Source organism: Protopterus annectens, chromosome 9.part0 (assembly GCF_019279795.1).
Source record: "Protopterus annectens isolate FY-2018-M chromosome 9.part0, PAN1.0, whole genome shotgun sequence".
NCBI lineage: Eukaryota > Metazoa > Chordata > Ceratodontiformes > Protopteridae > Protopterus > Protopterus annectens.
Genome location: NC_056743.1, coordinates 414952841 through 414971812, shown reverse-complemented (window position 1 = coordinate 414971812; position 18972 = coordinate 414952841). Strand labels below are relative to the sequence as shown.

The window sequence follows — 18972 nt, the reverse complement described above, 5'->3', positions numbered from 1 at the left end:
GGTCTGTGGACCCAGTTTCCTAACTTTAAAGGGGGCTTTAAGTTTAGCATAAGACTTAATAAAGATAATTGTCGGTTTGAAGACACCTTCAGAAACCGAAGGCCTGTCCAAAATCTCCGGATCACTATCGGGGTTGGCGTCCGAGGGTTGAGATGGAACTGGCTCCTGAGGCCCAGCTGATTCGGTCTGGGAGGCCATCAGAATTTCTAAATCAGCGGTAGTCAGGGGCTGCGTAGGCACCTCGCTGAGAACCGGAGAACTGGCAGCAGGCCTTGCTGTGGCCTCGGTATCTGGTCTTGGTTGCCTGTCCTTATCCTTGTGTTTTTTAATCATTGCTGATGTCGGTTGCTCTGACAACATGCTATAGTTAAATTTTCTGCCAAAATAATGTCGGGCGAAATCTGCCCGACGCTTGATTGTACGTTTGTTGAACCTAGCACAAAACCGACAACCAGAGACGTTGTGGTCTGAGCCTAGGCAAGGAATACAATAAGAATGAAAATCCTTATGAAGTATTTGCTTCCCACAAGAAATGCAATTATTAACTTTGTCTGACATCAGTCTGAGGCAAGAAAAGTTTCCCCAACGGGGTACTTAGCTTTAGAGAAGACTTTGGGCTGAAATTCAATTCGAAAATCTCAGGAGCTAGCCGACCGGCACTTGGGAACTGCTTCTGTTTCGGGCACCGCGCGGCAAGAAAGACTGAAGAAAATGGCATCGGCTGCCTCTTTTATCCCCCTGTCGCACTGACGTCAGGGAAGAAGCGACGACAACCGATGCCAGACCAAGACTTTGGGATTCGGCCAACTGCGGGACCGCCTGACGGCAGGATAACCCAAGTGTGATGACTGCAGCAGTATAACACAATGAACATCTGGAAATTCATCCCTAGTTTGGCACCTATGTCTCTAATGGATACAGGTAACCTGTAAATGGCTAATCTCCCAGGCCCATGCTCACACTTATCAAGGGTATCAGAACTTGTCAGAGATTTGGGATGCATGGCTAGGCTTAAAAAGGCCTTTGCGGTCATTAGCCTAGTAAACACCTATGAGCCTATGGACTCCTACTCTGGGTAATAAATGTCATTTTTGGACAATGTGCACAGCTTTATGCATTTGCTGTAAGTTAGAAGTGGATGGAGGTTCTAAAAATCTGTTTATAGTATTTTTACTGAAGCAAAAAGTCTTGTAAATGTGACAGAGATTCAAATGAAGATAAGAAACAATTATATAAGACATCAGTCTGTCAAACAATGTGTGCATGTAAGCTAAAGTTGGAAATAAGCATTCAAAGAACTGTCCTACTTGACAGGTGGTAAAATAGCTTTAATCATAATGGTGTTAATATTAACATGGAATGTAAAAGGCCTTACAAGTACAGACAAAACACAGAGAATATTGAATTATATTAAGTTTAGGCAACAAAGAGCAATGTTACAAGAGACAAATCTGACTATAAATCAGCAGTGAATTAGAGAAAGAAAGGACTTCGGAGTGGACATTCAGCAGAATATCAGGGATAGACATAAAGGAGAGTAACACTATTGCTTGCCAGATGGGATACAATACTGACAGAAGAAAAAAGACAATAACAGTAGATTTGTGCTGGTAAGGGGTTATTGGCAAGGGAGGGGATTACTATGGCATGTATTTATATTCCACCTAAAACTATTATGGAGCTTAAGAAAATTTGGGGAGAAATAATGAGCATTCCCTATGGATTATTATTTACGGGTGGGACTGGAACTTGATTTACTAAGGAAAGATGCATCATGAAGACGTACAAGGTAAAAATATAACAAAAGAGGGTAGGTTTATGAAATAAGAATATCTAGTATGAAAGATGTATAAAACACTGAGAAAGATATGTGAATATGCACTGCTGGCAGATCATACTTTTCGTCACTGTGACATACTTCACAGATCCCAATGGTTCTCTATCATAGGTTCATAGGTTCATACTAGGCTATCTGCCCGAGGGCATTTACAAGCCTAGCCCATCGTTTTGTGGCTTACGCCACCCCTTTAGTATGGGGAACTATACCCATTATTTTGCTGTGCCTCTGTCGAGCAGTGACACTGAGGTAATCCCTAGGGTATATCTGCGATCTCCCATCCATTGGTCAAGATTTCTCTTGAACAAGGCCAGCGAGGTGCTCTGCCTCACATGTACCGGGATTTTGTTCCACAGCATAGGGAGTCTTTGGGTGATGAATCTATCCCTCCAGCACGTCCTATTAATAGCCGTGTCAAGGTTTAAGTCTCCCACCCTTGTGGCTCTGATGGATCTAGATTTTTTGAGGTGAAGCATATTCATCAAATCTGGGTTTGACATGGCCTTGTATGTTAGGCAAAGGTCACCTCTGAGCAAGCGGTGGCGACTGAATAGAGCTGGAGTTCTTTCAGTCGGGCAGCATAGGACAGATTTTTGAGACCCTTTATCCTTTTGGTGAGGAACTTTTGTGGCCTCTCCAGCTGCTGCAAGTGTCGGGTCAGATACATTCCGAATGGGGCATTGTACTCAATCATTGGTCTGATGAGTGATGAGTAAAGGGAGACTATGACCTCCCTTGATCTAGATGAGAATCCCTTCATGATAAGGTGGGCAATGTAGAAGGTCTTCCTAACTACTTTAGCTACATGGGTGTCGAATGACAGACTACTATCAACCTGGGTCCCCAGGTCCCTGATAACTTCTTCTGTGCTCAGTGGATTGCCACCTATTTGGTAGCTAGGGGTAACCTTGTTTTTCCCAAGGGTATGACTATGCATTTTTGGCATTTAACTTTAGGCCGTGGCTCTGGCACCAGTTATCCGGTTCTGTGAGACCCTTCTGAAGGATATCTGTGTCAGATGTGTTTTCTACTATGGCGCCCAGTTTGCAGTCATCTGCAAACTTTGTCAGCCATAACCCTCCTGTGTTTGCTTGTACTGAAAAGTAGATGCCAAACAAGAGTGGGCCCAGGACTGAGCCCTGTGGGACACCACTTGTGACAGGCTTTGAGTCTGACATGGCGCCAGCAACTCTGACCCTGTGGGTTCTGTCACTCAGCCAGTTTGCAACCCATCTTGTGATGTATAGGTTGACATTTAAGCTGATGAGTTTTTCAATGATACCCGAGTGGGGTATTGTATCGAAGGCCTTAGCCAGATCGAGGTAGGCTGTATGGACTGCCTTTCCCTCATCAATGGCTTTGGTGACTGTTTCGAAAAGTCAACCAAGTTTAAAAGGCATGATCTGCCTTTGACAAAGCCAAACTGGGTTGGATCCAAAGTCTGCAAATTCCCTATGTCTTTATTTATGAGGTCCATTATGATCCTCTCCATGGCTTTGCAGATAAGGCTTGTCAAGCTAATGGGCCGGTAATTTCCAGGGTCGGTGGAGGCACCGCCTTTGTGAAGTGGTACCACAGTTGCAGTGCGCCACTCCCTGGGTACGTATCCAGAGGTAAGACTATGATTAAACAGCTGTCCTAGTTGTGGGTTTAATTCCTCACTGAGTTCATGGAGCACACAGCCGGGGACACCATCAGGTCCCATGGATGCTGTGTTTTTTGCTTTGGAGAGAGCAGTTCTCACTTGGGCGCTGGAGATGTTTGGGGGGCTGCAATCATTTGGTATAGATATCTCTCCTTTTGGGGGAGGGGAGAAGTTTGCACTGAACCTGTCAGCCAGTATGTTGGCAATGTCTGTAGGATCAGTAATCTTCACATCATTTTGAACTAGCTCTGAGCATATCTGGGAGTTTCCTCCCAGGTTTCTAACATAGCTAAAGAAGGCCTTATGATTGTCTTTTGAGTCTTTAGCTATTTTTCTCTCGAACTTTGCTTTGGATGATTTTATGAGAGCTCTTAGTTTTTTACTTATAGTGATCAAGGGTGTCTTACCTTTTAAGGATTTTGCTCTATCTTGTAGTAGCTTCCTCCTTTTGTTGTAGAGTTTGTTTATGGCTGGGGTCCACCAGACTGGACGCTTGCCTTTGGTACAAAGAGTCTTTGTTTTGCTTGGGATTGCCTTATCCATGCAGTCCTGCAGGTGCTGGTAGAAGGCATTTGTAAGTGATTCAGCGGCTTGAGTACTGTTTTCCGCGCTCGGGGCCTTAAAGGAGACCACACTAGTCTTTAGAAGTGTGAAGTCGGCTTTTGAGAAGTTCTTTACTGTGGTCTTTTTTATTTCAGGTGGGGGTGGGATGAGGACCTCCAGCGAGATTAGTTTGTGGTCTGATCTCACCAGTGAGGGGTACACCTCCGGTGTTGAACATTGTGCTCCCATATTCGTGATGATGAGATCAAGTATGTTATCTCCTCTTGTGGGGATGGTGACTAGTTGTTCCATGGCATTTGAGTTTATGAATTCCAGGAACTTTTGGGCTAGGGTGTTTGGGCTTGAGTAGTGATCCCAGTCTATATTAGGGTAATACAGAATCAGAGATACACTGATCCCAGGCATCTTATTATTCAAAAGACCTCATATGTGACATATTGCCCATTCCTAAGGAGAAAGAGTACAGTTTTTCACTAGCTAAACCACATTTTAAGCAAGCCACTAGAGAAAAGCCTTCTTTAGATTTTGCCCAGCCCTCTGGAACAATCTACCAACACCCCACAGTCCTTCCAGAAAACACTGAAAGTAGGCCTATATCAGGATGCCAAGTGCAGTTGCTTCTGTGATACTGGTTAAACCACTCTCTGTATTACTGGAAAAATACTCTCATGTATTATTGCACATTTCAATCAATCCTTTAATAAAAGCATAAAACTTTGTATTGCTTTCTAAATATGTGTCTTTTCCTACCTGTATACATTGTTTATACTGTACAAATACACTATCATTTACAATGTTGTGTTAATTCTGCTGCACATTCGTAATGTTTTGTTTACCTACTTGCTCGGAGTTGCTCAGACTCATTTTGTACTTTTGTACAAACGTCTAACAATATTTTAAAAGGGAGAGTACTAGCTTCTGGAAGAAAGCTCTTCAATCCCAGCTTCATATAAACCCACTTCAATTTTAAGCCATGATTACAAAGTATTTATGCTTACACTAGTTAAGACAATGGCAAAGGTGTTGCCAAAACTGACAGACCTGAATCAATGTGGTTTTGAGGAAGAGGAGGAGGCAAATATTAACAACATTAACAGGACAACAATGATACAGAAGGAAGCAGACTGTAGGAAAACACTGCTGTAGCTGGTGGGTCTTTATGCAGAAAAAGCATTCAAAAGAGTTGGCTGGGATTTTATAAATAGGACAACAGTAGCATCTACATTCCCTGACAGAATATGCAGTTAATAAAAAAGATATATGAAGGTTGGAGGCAAAAACTAAGGTGGAAGAATTCCTCTCTGATAAACTGTGAACTATGGAAACAGGCAAGGGTGTCATTTGCTTTATACTTAGAACAATTAACAAAAAATAAGGGACATTCTCATTCAAGTAAATAAATGGAGTGGTAATTACAAAAAATTAGCTTTATTTGCCCCCTTTTTAATTTCTACAAGTCTTTTGGGTTTGTAATACCATGACGGGAATGCACCCATTCCTAAGTTAAAGTAAGATTAAAGTTTATTAAATTAGTACTGTTTCAATCTTTGATGTCAGCCACAAGTGCTCTTCACAGCACCCGCACTGTGCCCAGTAATGACTCATTCTGCAATTTTATGGGCTTATATGTATTGGTAATGTATCTAAATATGATTATAGATTCTTTTTTACAAGACCCGTTGCTCCTACTACTATTGCAACTATCTGGGTATCTTTCTTCCACATTGCTCTCGGTTCTGCCTGCAAATCCTGATATTTTATGACTCTGTCTCTTCTCTCTCTCTCTGTATGCAAGATACTGTAGACACTAAGTGTGGCGATTTCAATGATCAGTGCTACTTTTGTCTTCTTTTAAACGACCACTATATCTGGTTTTCAAGCATCTATCTTTTGAACTGCTGGTAATGGGTGATCGCATGTTATGTAGACTTCATCTTCCATGATGCTTTGTGGTGCATGTTTCCAGTGTTTTTCATCCACTTCATTACCATAATGTTTGCACAATCCCCAGTGCAACAGTCTTGCCACATTATTTTGCCTTTCACTATGCAGTCGTTATGCCATACCACAACCAGCAACGAAGCATGCAACTGTTTCCAATTCTGTACTACAAAACCTACATTTGTCTGTTTGTCCCACATGTTCAATGGACTTTGTAAACCAATGTGTACAAAGCCCACTGTTGAGGGGCGCCAATATTAACCTTTCATCTCTTGGTTTCAATTTGCCTCTCCCTAACCATTCCTGTGTTTTATATCCTGATCAACACAAGGTTCTTCCAGGAGTTTTCCCTACTTGCAACTATATTTATGCATTTTCCACGTTTCTTTCCTTCTCATCTGATCGTTCACCTTATAGTCCCCTTCTTTTGTTTTTTACACATTCAGTTGCTCTGGACTTTTATCTACTTCTGGTTTGATTTCCATTCCTGCTTGATGTCGATATGCTTCTGCTAGACTAAGCAGATTGTCATCTTAAGAGTTATCCTCCTCATGTTTCAAAACTTGCACTACATTTGGTCTTGTAAGGTCAGCAGATATGTGTGCAGTCCCACAATTGCAGATCTATACATGTAATCAATTTCAAGGAGGCACATCCCTCCTTCAGTACGGGGAATATATCATTTTGGTATGCACAGATTTTTATAAATCATTTAGTGAGCATGAAGCATCCTTCTTGTTTTCCTGTCTAATCTAACCAACACATTTTGGGGCCAGTCAATCACTCCAAAACTAAGTTAGGACAGGAAGAGCAAATTGGTTTACAGCTTGAATTTTGTTCCTAGATGTCAATGCTGTTTTCAGGATTAATTCAAGTCTTCTAAAGTATTCCTTACTATGTTTTATTCACATTTGTTCATGTTAAATTTCTGATCCTTCATCAATTCCTAAATATTTATATACCCCCTCTTGCTCAAGTTCTTTTATATCACATTCTTGTCCCAAACTGAAGTTTTCTTGGTGCTGCAGTTTTCCTGCTATAAAGGTTGTTTTTACACATTTAAGCAAGACCAGATTACAGTGTTATATCATCTGAAAACGTTTTGACAACTTGCAGTTTTGCTTTCAGTTCCTCATCTGATGAGCTATACAGTTTTAAATCAGCGACAAAGAGAAAATGAGAAGTCTTTACACGGTTTTCTAGGAGCTAAATTATAACCATGTCCTAAGCTGTTAATTATACAGCTTAATGCTTTAAGGGCAAGACAGAATAGCAGAGGTGACAAAGCCACCCTGGAATATCCCCCTTTGAATTTTTATCCCTGAGATAATAATTTATCCTTTATCATGGCTTAATTGCAAAGTGGTCTGCCACTGTTTCATGGTCACTGTAATGTAGTCGATCAGTGTAGGGTGTATCTTATACAATTTTTAAGCACTCTTTTATCCATGAATGTGGGATACTATCAAATGCTTTTTTGTAGTCAATCAATGCCATACTTAAACTCCTCCCCTTTTTACAGTTCTTCACTATGACTTTAACAACAAATGATCCTTTGTTCCATATGACTTTCTTTTATTGCCCTTTTGTTCTATTGCCATAATTGAGTTTTCTTCTAAATGACTATAAACTCTGTCGGCATCAATTACAGTGTATAGTTTACATGTCGTCTGAAGGCAATATTGGTCTATAACTTTTAGGATAGCTTGCAGGTTCACTCTTAAGTAGGAGCATTGTTTCTCCTGTTGTTAGCCAGGTTGGTGTCTGTTCGGGGTGTGTATATAAATGGTTCTTACTCATGGTTAAATCTTTGTGCAAAGATGTTAATACTTTTAACCAGAAGTTATGCACTGTATCTGCGCCTGGCGTTTTCCAATTAGAGGCTTTTCTTAACTTTGTTTCACTGTCTCTGGCTGTTGCTTCATCCCATTTAATATTCTGTACCTTTAAACTTCTTATTTTTTTCTTTTACTTCTTTTATCCATTTAGCATATTTGTTATGTTCCACAAGATCGTTCATAAATACTTCTCCAAAATGTATCCATTTCTACTTGTTTGGGTGATCTTTCAATTCCTTTTACCTTGTTTCCCAATTTTCTATAAAACCTTTTTGGGTCATCAATAAATTGCTTATTTTGTACATTTCCTTTATATTTATCTGAGTATTTTCTAAGTTTTTCCGCCTGTGCTGAGATTTTTAGTTTATTTGCAATAGTGCATGACAGATCCTGACCTGTTCTAATACTGCGCATTGCTTTTATCACATCTATCTTTCTAAGTATTTTTGTTGATCTGTTCCCTCTTCTATACTCTTCTAACAGTGACCCTTCTTGTCTTAATTGGTTTATAGTTTTCTCTATTTAATACTTCCATTATGGTATTCGATTTCTCCCCTTCCCTCACTACTCTGTGTTCTTGTGGTAGAACTTTATCTGTTATTAATTTAGCTGCACAGCAACATATCCTGTTTACTTTCGTTACATTGCATGGATCTCTATGGACAGTCCAAATTACTGTCTTTGTTTCATCAAACTTCTGACTTTTTGGGTTTATTGACCTTCTGTAGTCTATTTCTTTCATTGATCTTAACATGACTATCTCTATTAAATCGAGCAACTCTTCTCTTAGCTCATTTTCTTGTAAACTGAGGGGCACATTTTTTGTTTTCCATTTCGTGCAGGCATTCCATAGAAAGTCTTTTAGCATCTTCCTGTGGCACATTCTCTTCAATTTCATCCTGTGGCTTCCGTTGCTCTGTCATATGGGAACTCACTGACCTATCACTCCTCAATATTGACTGTGTCATAGTTTCCACAGTTTCCTGTTCCTTCCCTTGCTGTCTAGCTTCAAGTGAATGTTTATACTGGCTTCCTGTGGAAGGCTCCAAAACATCTTCATATGGCACCTGACCAGTTGCTTCTCGTTCCATTGGTTTCTCCTTATTTTGGATGTCTATTGCTCTATCCTGCTTTGGTGCTTTCTGAGTTAGATTTTCTACACTGAATCTTTCACTTTGCAGGTAACTCCATAACCTCAGTTTCTATTTCTTTAACTTCTCCATTATTAATCTCCTTTTCTACTTTTCCTCTTCATCTTCTTATTTTTTGTACTGTAAAGTTTTCCATGTCCGGATACTTTTCACTATATTTCTCTTCAAATATCTTTGGTGCTGCACATTTTGTATTGATTAGTTTTGCTTTCTTCTTTGCATACATATTACACCATATTAAATCTCTCTTTCTTTCCCATGTCTATATTTTGTTCTTCAGGTGTCTCCTGATCTTCCCGTTTCTCCTTACTTTGGGGGCTCATTCCATCATACTGCGATGTAACCTGCGTTAGACCTTCTACACCAAATCCTTCACTTCACAGGCACTTCATAACTTCACTTGTATTTTTTAAATTCTACTTCACTAATCTTTTCTACATTCCCTCTTTGTTATACTTTTTATTATTTGCAGATGAGGACATTTTGGTGCTGTGGAACATTTCATGATAGTTTCAGTTTTTACAGGACATAAAATTAATGAAGATAAAACAAAAGATGCATCAATAAACTTAATTTCCCAAACATGCATTGGATCACCAACATATTTATCGGGATACAATTACATGAAGTATTTAGGTATGTGGATTAAAAAGAATTTAGTTATGACAGCTAATGATATGAGATAAGGGTTCATAAAAAAAGATATTACAAAAACTGAGAAACTGGAACCTCTTGATTATTACTATTGAGAAACAGTGAAATTGTTTTTAGTTTCTTTAGTTTACATATTAAGCATATTTTTATCAACAAGAGAAGTTGTGATAATTCATTATGAGTTGAAGGAATTTACTTGGGAGGGGATGACAGCAAGAGTTAAGTGGAAAAGGCAATGATCTCCACTGAACTAGGTGGTTTATGATTACCTGATTTGAATGGATATTTTACAGCTCTGCTGTCAAGGTTTATATACACAACACTAGCAGAAGGTTAGAAACCAAACTGAAAGGGACAATGATGAAACAGGTAAGTTGAGAAACAATGACAGATCATAATTTTGGAAGCAGGTCCTCAAGGAAGACAACCCCCATCATGCAGAACATTACATTTGCAAAGTAGAAGAAAAGTATTGTAAGAACTAAGCCAAGATGAAAATGAAGAAAGGAGACATTAATCAGGCTGACTGCAAGTACAGGTACAGAAAAATAAGCAAAAGGAGGCTGGAATTTACAGCAAAAAATATCACAGGAACCACAGTATTAGCAGCACATAACTAGGGAGTGGAAAGGTAATAATTGTGGGATGAGGCCAAGCAAAAGTTCAGAATGCAAGCCGCAGACTGCCTTTCCTATTAGGCATCAAAAGCAGAATATAGGATGAGAGAAAGAAATAGGGCAATGCTTCGTAAATACCAGTTTTGGTAGAGTTTTATCAAAGTTTATAACTGAAGAAAATTAATAAAGTACAGTTGTGTACACTTACCATAAATGTAGATGTTTGAGTGTATTCACTGTTGCAGTCATTACATTTGGGTTATCTGCTTGCAGGTAGCCCTCAGTAGGCCTGATTAACAAAGTCTTGGGTCCTGCATCGGTTGCTGTCCCTTCTTCCATGACATCAGGTCGTCAGGGGTATAAAACATGCAGCCGACACCATTACATCAGGTTTTCTTCCCCAGATGTCAGGTGCCCCCCTAATGGGGAGAAATTAAATATAAAAGTACAATGATATACCTCCAACAAAAAAACAAATACACCAAAAAGGCTTTTAAGCATAGTAAAGGAAAGTAGAGGTATAGCCAAAAGAAGTTAGGGGGCTGGAGGGTGGGTAACCAAGACTGCAACAGTGAATACACTCTAACATCTACATTTATGGTAAGTGTACACAACTGTTTATTTATTTTATTTATTTTATTTTACATTTGTTGACCGGGCTAGTCTAGCTGGATATATGTCCATTTTCAGTAGAGGCCCGGGGAGATAAGCTCCGCTTATATAATTTTAATGATACTAAGTAAAAACTATTAAGAACTACATGCAAATATAATAACATAATAATAGGCTAAATAGCATTTTTGAAAAAAATAAACAAGTGGTACAAAAGTGATGGAGTGAACAAAGTATTGTAGAACATGACAAACATGAAGTATACAATAAACATGTACAGAGAGAGGGATAGAGGAAAAATAGATGAAAAGAAAGTGAAACTTAGTCAGGGGTGAAGTAAGTCAGCTGAGAAGAAGTAAAGTTAGTCAGGATTAGTACAGGGGCACAGCCATTGTGTTTTGAGTTACTGTTTTATGTTCTTCGTGTTTCACTGTTGCAGTCATTACATTTGGGTAGATTCCCAAAGCTATGGTTGGGAGAAGGAATTTAGATAGCATTAGGACCAGCTATAAGGCCCTGCAAGACTGCAGTGGCAAAGCCAGCTCTGGATTTAGAGAAAATTGGCAAATGATAATACTTGGTGAAAGTATGCACAGAATTCCAGGTAGCAGCTTCTAGGATGTCCCTGGTAGGGACGTCTCTGAGAAAGGCTGTAGAGGTAGATGCAGCCCTGGTGGAGTGAGGTCTTATCCCCTGGGGGATAGGTTTTCCATGGTGCTTATAGCAGAAATGAATGTAATGGCTTATCCATTTAGAAATTGTTTGCTTTAAAATAGACTTCCCCTCTGCCCCTGCAGCAAATGCCACCAGCAGTTGCTCAGATTTCCTTTGAGGTTTAGTCCTGTCCAAGTAGAATATAAGTTATCTATGCACATCTAAGGAATGCAGTATCCATTCCCCTTAGTTCTGTGGATTGGGAAAGAAGGTTGGCAAATGAATAGACTGATTAAGAGCCACACTGGATACCACCTTGGGAATGAAGGATGGACTGGTTCTGAGGGACACCCTGTCCGCATGAAAGATGATGAAAGCCTCCACTGCTATAAGGGCCTGTAATTCAGAAACCCTTCTAGCTGAAGTGATTGCTAAAAGAAAAGCTGTTTTCCAAGAAAGAAATGTTAAGTCTGCAGTAGCAGCTGGCTCGAAAGGAGGTAGAGTGAGTTTCTCCAAAACAAAGTTAAGGTCCCAGGCTGGGGTTGGAGCTCTCCTGGGTGGTTTCAATTTTTTGGCCCCTCTGAGGAACTGCTTGAGCAGTGGATGAGAGAATATGGGAGGTGCTGATCTATAATGAGCTGAAATGGCTGAGTCATGATTTTAATGGAGGAAAAAGACAGGCCCTTTTGAAGCATCTCAGTTAAGTATTGTAAAATCTGAGGTAAATTGGGCGCTGCTGTGCTCATCCCTTGAGAATGGTTCCAGGCACAGAATCTTTTCCATTTTTCAGCATAAGATTTTCTAGCACTAGGCCTCCTTGCCTCTAAAATGATATCCATCACAGGTTTACTGAGGGATGGTAGAGGAGAGATTATGTAATTAGCCAGGCTGCAAGGTTCAGTGTTAGAAGCTGAGGGTACAGAATCTGGTTCTCCTGCTGACACAACAGGAAAGGAGTCTGAGATTTTTAGTAGTACTTTGAAAAGCAGAGGCAGAGGGGGGGAAGGCATAGACTGATAGGTTTTTCCAGCTGAAGGACAGAGCATCCACTTTCCAGGCTTGTTTGTGGGGAGTCCTTGTGCAAAATTTGTCCAATTGGTAGTTCTGGAGTGAGGCAAACCGGTCTATATCTGGGCTCCCCCATTTGCTTGTCAACATGTTGAAAATCCTTGGTTCCAATTTCCACTTGTGTGGGTCCATGAGGTTTCTGCTTAGTCCGTCTGCCAGTGTATTTAATTTCCCTGGCAGGAATTGAGCTCGTAGGTGCACTTGGTAGCTCAAGGCTGTGTTCCACAATACCATGGCTAGTCTGCAGAGGGGGTAAGAATGTGTACCCCCCCCCACTTGTTTATGTACCACATAACAGTGGTGTTGTCCATCTTTACCATAAGTCTTCCTGGAAGAATGTGGTCCTTGAAGGCTGTCAGAACATTCTGTACAGTTAACATTTCTTTTTGATTGATATGCAGGTGCATTTGACTTGGGTTCCATTTGCCCTGAATGCACTTCCCTGCCAGGTGAGCCCCCCATGCATAGTCTGATGCGTCTGTTGTTAGGGTTTGGGCGGCAGGGGGTGGTGTAAAAGGTAGTCCCTTGTTTTGGTGGCAGGCCTCTGCCCACCAAAGGAATTCTAAGCACAGGCAAGGTATGATAGGAATCCTTGCTTCTAGATCCTGAGAATGTTGACACCATAGGCTTTTTAGATACCACTGTAGTTTCTTCATATGCAGTCTTGCATATGGAATTAGAAGAATGCAGGAGGCCATTAACCCCAAGGCTTGCAGTATTTGTCTTGCAGATAGCAGGGTTTTTGTGGCCACTTGTTTGAAGTAGGTTGTAAAATTAATTTGTTTCTCTGGTGTGAGGTAAGCCATTTGGGAAGTTGTATTCAAGCTTGCTCCCAGGAATATAATTTGTTGACAGGGTACCAGATGCGATTTCTTTTTGTTTATGATGTACTCTAGACAAGTTAGAACCCTTTTTACAAAGGCCAGATGATTCAAAAGTATGTCCTGGCTTTCTGCCTGAATTAGACAATCATCCAAGTATGGGTATATTTAAATATTTCTTTGCCTGCAAAATGCAATAACTGGAGCTAGGCACTTTGTGAATACCCTGGGCACAGTAGATAAGCCAAAGGGCAGTGCAGCGTATAGCCTGCTTTGAAGCGTAGGTATCTTCTGCAAGATTCCCTGACTGGGATGTGCAGGTATGCTTCTTTTAAATCTAATGTTGCCAACCAGGCATCTTTGCCTAACATAGTAAATAATTGGTGAAGAGTCAGCATCTTGAATTTTGGAATTTCCAAAAAGGTGTTTGGAGTAGACAGGTCCAGGATAGGATGCCATGAATTGTCTTTTCTGGGTACCATTAAAAGTCTCGAGTAGAAACCTTGCCCCTTTTCCTCTTCCGGTACCAGTTGAATAGCCCCCATGGTTAATAGAGAAAATACTTGGTTTTGGGCCTCTGCCCTCTGATTTGTGGGTAGGTCCGGCCACCTGCTTGGTGTTGGCAATGTGTGGAAGTGAAATCTGTATCCCTGGGACACTATATTTAAAACACATTTGTCCTGGGTAATGAGTTCCCGGTTCTTTGCATGAAGAGCAAACTTTCACCCCAAAGGGGCAGTCAGTTGATAAGTGCTTGGAAATTTTAAATGGAAGTCACTGAGACAGTTTACCATAGGGGGGAGTCTTATTACTCCCAGATTTGCAAGTGGAGGCCCCCCACTGCTTAGTCCTGTGTGTCCCCTGGGACTGAAACCTGGGGCTTTTGCTGTGTCTGGGTTTGGCTTGAGAAGACCTGGAAGGGGCTGGAAAGGACCAATTCTTAAAGGGCCAGTGTGCCTATTAAATCTAGGAGGCTGAACTTGTAAGAAATCTTTAACAGTTTGCATAGATTTAGCTTTATCTTCCATCTTTTTAAGAACTTCCTCAGCCTTGTTGCCAAACAGGCAGTCTTGATTTAAGGCAGCATCCAATAATTTAGCTTTAACATGATCAGGCAAGGATTGCTCCTTTAGCCAAGCATGCCTTCTGAGCACAGACCCAGTAACAGCAGCCCTGCAAGAGGCTTCTAATGAATCAAAACCACATTGCAAAGCATGTTTTCCAACTTGTTCAGCAGAATGCATTAAATCCTGTAATTCTTTATTTTCCACACAGTCAGGAATCAACATAATTTTCTAGTTAAGCAATCCAATAACACGTTGCTGATACTTTAACATATGAAACTGGCAGTTTAAAGCCCTAATGGCCAAGGTTGCAAAAGTGTAAACCTTCTTACCCCAGTATCTGTCAGGTTTTCTGGGAGCAGGAGGCAAGGAATCAGGGGCCAAACAAGATTCCGAAAAAGCATCATTAATAATGTCCAGTACAGGAGGAATTGCTAAAGGCCTATGCTGAGGTAGGAGTAAGAAATCCCTAAGCCTCTTTTTTGAATCAAAAAAATCCTGGCTTTCCCAGTGGAAATGCTCCCTTAGAGTATGCAAGGTTTCCCCAAAAGAAAAATCCTCTGGAGGGAAAGCAGAGGGAATACAGTCCTCTGCATCAGAATCCTCATAATTAGATAAGGGCAAATTCAGATCATCAGAAGAATCAGAAAAAACAGAATCCTGGTCAGAAGATTCATAAACAACTTCAGTCCTAGGCCTCTTAGAAAGAGGGGATTGGCTACCCCTGACTGGAGTTATTAAATCTTCAGCCATTCTTATCATTTGTTTTTTAGGCATAGAGGCCTGAGCATGTGGCCTGGGCGTTGTTTTTTTAGGCATGGTTCGAGATTTAGGCCTAAGTGAAGAAGGAGGTATCGGTTTAATATGCAAGTCCGTAGGCCTGAATACACCCTCAGAAGCTGGTGCCTGCACAGCGGCTCCGGACCAATCCAAGGTACAGACATCTGTGGGTTCCATAGTTGAAGTATCTCGCAGCATACTGGACTCTGAATGGGTCTCAGTAGAGGCCTGTGAATCAGAAGTAGCTGGTATCAGGGGCTGCGAAAGCACCTCACTGAATACCGGCGAACTGGTGACTGGCTGAGAAGCGTCGTCGGCAGTTTTGGACCTCGGTGGCCTATCTCTGTCTTTATCTTTGTGTTTTCCAGAATCCCAGTAGTTGTACAGCTAACCAACGACATTTCTGGATATATAACACAAACGCTTCAGCGAAAATCAACCAGAAAGAAATCAGTAAAAAGAGTTTTCGCTGATGCTGGTGCCACAATCCCAAAACAGAAACTGAATGCAACTGTATTTAGAAGGAAGCCATAATTGTAACGTGTGCAAATTTGCCATTCTTGAACGGGTAAAAATCAACCCAAGGGGAGGGAATATTAAGAAAAAATTGGGGGAGAGAGAGATTAAATGGCAGATTTTATTGAATGCAACTGTATACCCAGGAATCAATGATAGCATTTCTGTTAAGCCTGTTTTAGAATCCAAGTTTTAAATATGTTGCATTTGTTTGGTCATGGATGTTCCATTATCCACTTGCATATTTTTATAGCATTTTTAATTCATTTTTATAATATTTTTAATAATAACATTAATATTATTTGTTTTATGAACTAGTCAGTATATATGTATAGTACAAAATATTTACTGTTAGTGCATTTATTATTTTTGGTTTTATTAAATTTGCACTGAGCACTTTAAAATGTTCGAACAGCTTAATTAAATTTATAACGCGATTGGTTGTAGGAGTGTATAAAACCTAGCTATTGTGTAATTTTTATGTTCTGATGAAGTCTACTGATGTTAGATGAAAGCACTTAACCTAGTTGTATGGAAATAAAGTGTTTTTAAATTGTACCAGCACGTGTTTCTATTTTGGGATTGTGGCACCAGCATCAGCGACATTTCTGGATAATTAAACCGAGAACCGAAATATTTAGAGGTGAAAATATACAGACGACGGATAGTGCACTGATTAAATAAAGCACAAAACCGACAGCAAGGTACGTCGTGGTCAGGGCCTATGCAAGGAATACACTATGAATGAAAATCTTTATGACGTATTTGCTTTCCACAAGTAATACAATTATTAACTTTTACTGACATTGGTAAGGAGCAAGAAAAGGTTTCCTCAATGGGGTACTTAGCTTTAGCTGAAGACTTTGGTTCTGAAACTCGAAAACGAAAATTTCAGGAGTCGGCCGACCGATACTTGCGAACTGCTTCTGCTTTGGGCACCGCACGGCAAGAAAGACTGGGGTAATGGCATTGGCTGCATGTTTTATACCCGTGACGACCTGACTTCATGGAAGAAGGGACAGCAACCGACGCAGGACCCATGACTTTGTTAATCAGGCCGACTGAAGGCTACCTGCAAGCAGATAACCCATATGTAATGACTGCAACAGTGAAACACGAAGAACATCTAGTAGGACATATAAAATATTGCATGGCATTTATAAAACTCAATCAAACGAGGTTAGAAAAACTAGGACAAGACAATGGAAAAGCAATTTAAACATGAACAAATGGAGGACACGTACGGCTCCCAGGTATGCAACAAAGTCCGGAAGATGTAGTATTTTTGCATGGAAGTGTTTCCATAGGTATTTTTACACCTATGGAATAGCAAACGCCAGAGATGTGCTGGGAAAGAGAGAGGTAACTGGGAACATGTTTTTGGGAATGTAATGAGTTATCAGACTTGAAAAAAAAACCCCACAAAGTACCTTGACAGAAATGTTGGGGAAGCAAACAGTTGTAACTAAGGAAATTCTTTATAGCCGTGTTATAGGACCTAAATTGCCTAACTATATTAAAGTCTCACTAGGTTTAACTGGCTACGAAAAAAAGGAACTGCTAGAAAAGGGAAATCAAAATCTAGACCAATTTTAAATTGAAGTATTGTATACTGTAAAGATGACAGAAGAACTGGAGATATGATCTTTAGAAAAGGGAAGGAGCAAATGTACATAGAAATAAACAGAGTTTGTAGGAATAATACATGCAGAATAATGTTCAGCAGGAGAACTGCAGATTAAGAGAAAGCAGGAATTAGGTGATTTATGTAATGCTGAAGTGAAAGAAAATTATTAAAAGAAAACATGTACACTACATGAGTATCAATGGAAAATGTTAATGTGTACTAACATCATTTTTTTTTTTTAAATGTGATAACTTAATAAAGATGTTTTAAAGTTTTCTCCAACAAAGTAGTTCAAAACAGCATAACAGTATCCTTGAGGAAGGCATTAATCACTGGTAACCATCATATTGACAACACACCTCTTAGAGATGATTTATTAGGCAGGGACTTTAGGGACTGTGACAGATCCACACAGTCTACCTGGTTTTTGTTATGCCACGAGCCAACTACCACTGTGTATGTTTGATTATTGCTTGATCTGACATGCTGCTACGATACTATATGCTACTAATATTGTAACAATACAATATGCTTAAGAGCAGGCCTTGCTCACTGATTACTGGTACAACTGAACTCTTGTTGACCTGTAAGTTGTTTATCAGCTTAAAAGATGTTTACCAGAATATGGGGGATTCCAATGAGGAACTATATCAAAATTTGTGGGCTAACTGTTCTTTAGAAAAGGGAAGTAAGGCATAAGACCAGACATTACGAGACTTGTTTACAACTTAGGAAATGATCTGTAATTTTCTAAAATATTCCATCAACTCATGATGAGCTTGTGATCAATATTTCATTAGTTGAACCTATTGACCTTGTTGTTTGTTCAAGACTATAAAAAGCTCAAAGGCAAAAATGGAAATCATCTTCATCCGGATTTGATCACAGCATCAGCCTGAACTGAGCATAGAGCCATTTTGCCAGTGTCGGGCCTGCCTTGACTGAACAGATAGCTGCACTGAAAAGGACTGAAGTCTCCCTATCAGTGGCAAAGATGATTTTGTTTATGCATATGCTTGTAAGTACATGATTTATTAGTTATACATGATTTATTAGCTTTTTTCTGTTTATTTAGTAAGTTTTTGTTTAATAAATTGTTAAGTTTGAGCCTTGGTGTCTTGTGTCATTTCTAATTCTGTATTAACCTCCGACTTTAAAGTAACGGACTAGTTCAGGGACACACAGACCGTAATCTAGCCTTTGACCATCATATGTCTACAGTAGTGAAGAAATCATTCTGTGTTGCGCAACTTATAAACAAAGGTATGGCATCTAAGTTCAAGGAAGTTACTGTTCCACTGTTTGTGGCATTCATCAGACCTATCATTAAGTACAATGCCCTATTTGGTATATACCTAACCAGGCATATCTAACAATTACAATGTCTACAGAGGTTCCTCACTAAAAGAACACATGATGTAAGAAAGATGCCCTACGCAGACTGCCTCAAGGCCCTATCCCTGTATTAAGTCTCCTAGATGCTGTTGAGGGGAGATCTATGCCTGGCACACAAGGCACTAATCAAACCTCAGTATGATGGACCTCCTGCATATCCACAAAACAAACAGAACCAGAATTACCCA

The 18972-nt window shown here is 40.1% G+C and overlaps 1 protein-coding gene across 1 annotated transcript in view; it reads right to left on the bottom strand.

The window, feature by feature from the left end:
* Positions 1–18972, bottom strand: part of LOC122811243 (tumor necrosis factor receptor superfamily member 10A-like) — a 1311615-nt gene that overhangs the window by 299140 nt on the left and 993503 nt on the right. The window lies entirely within an intron of this gene.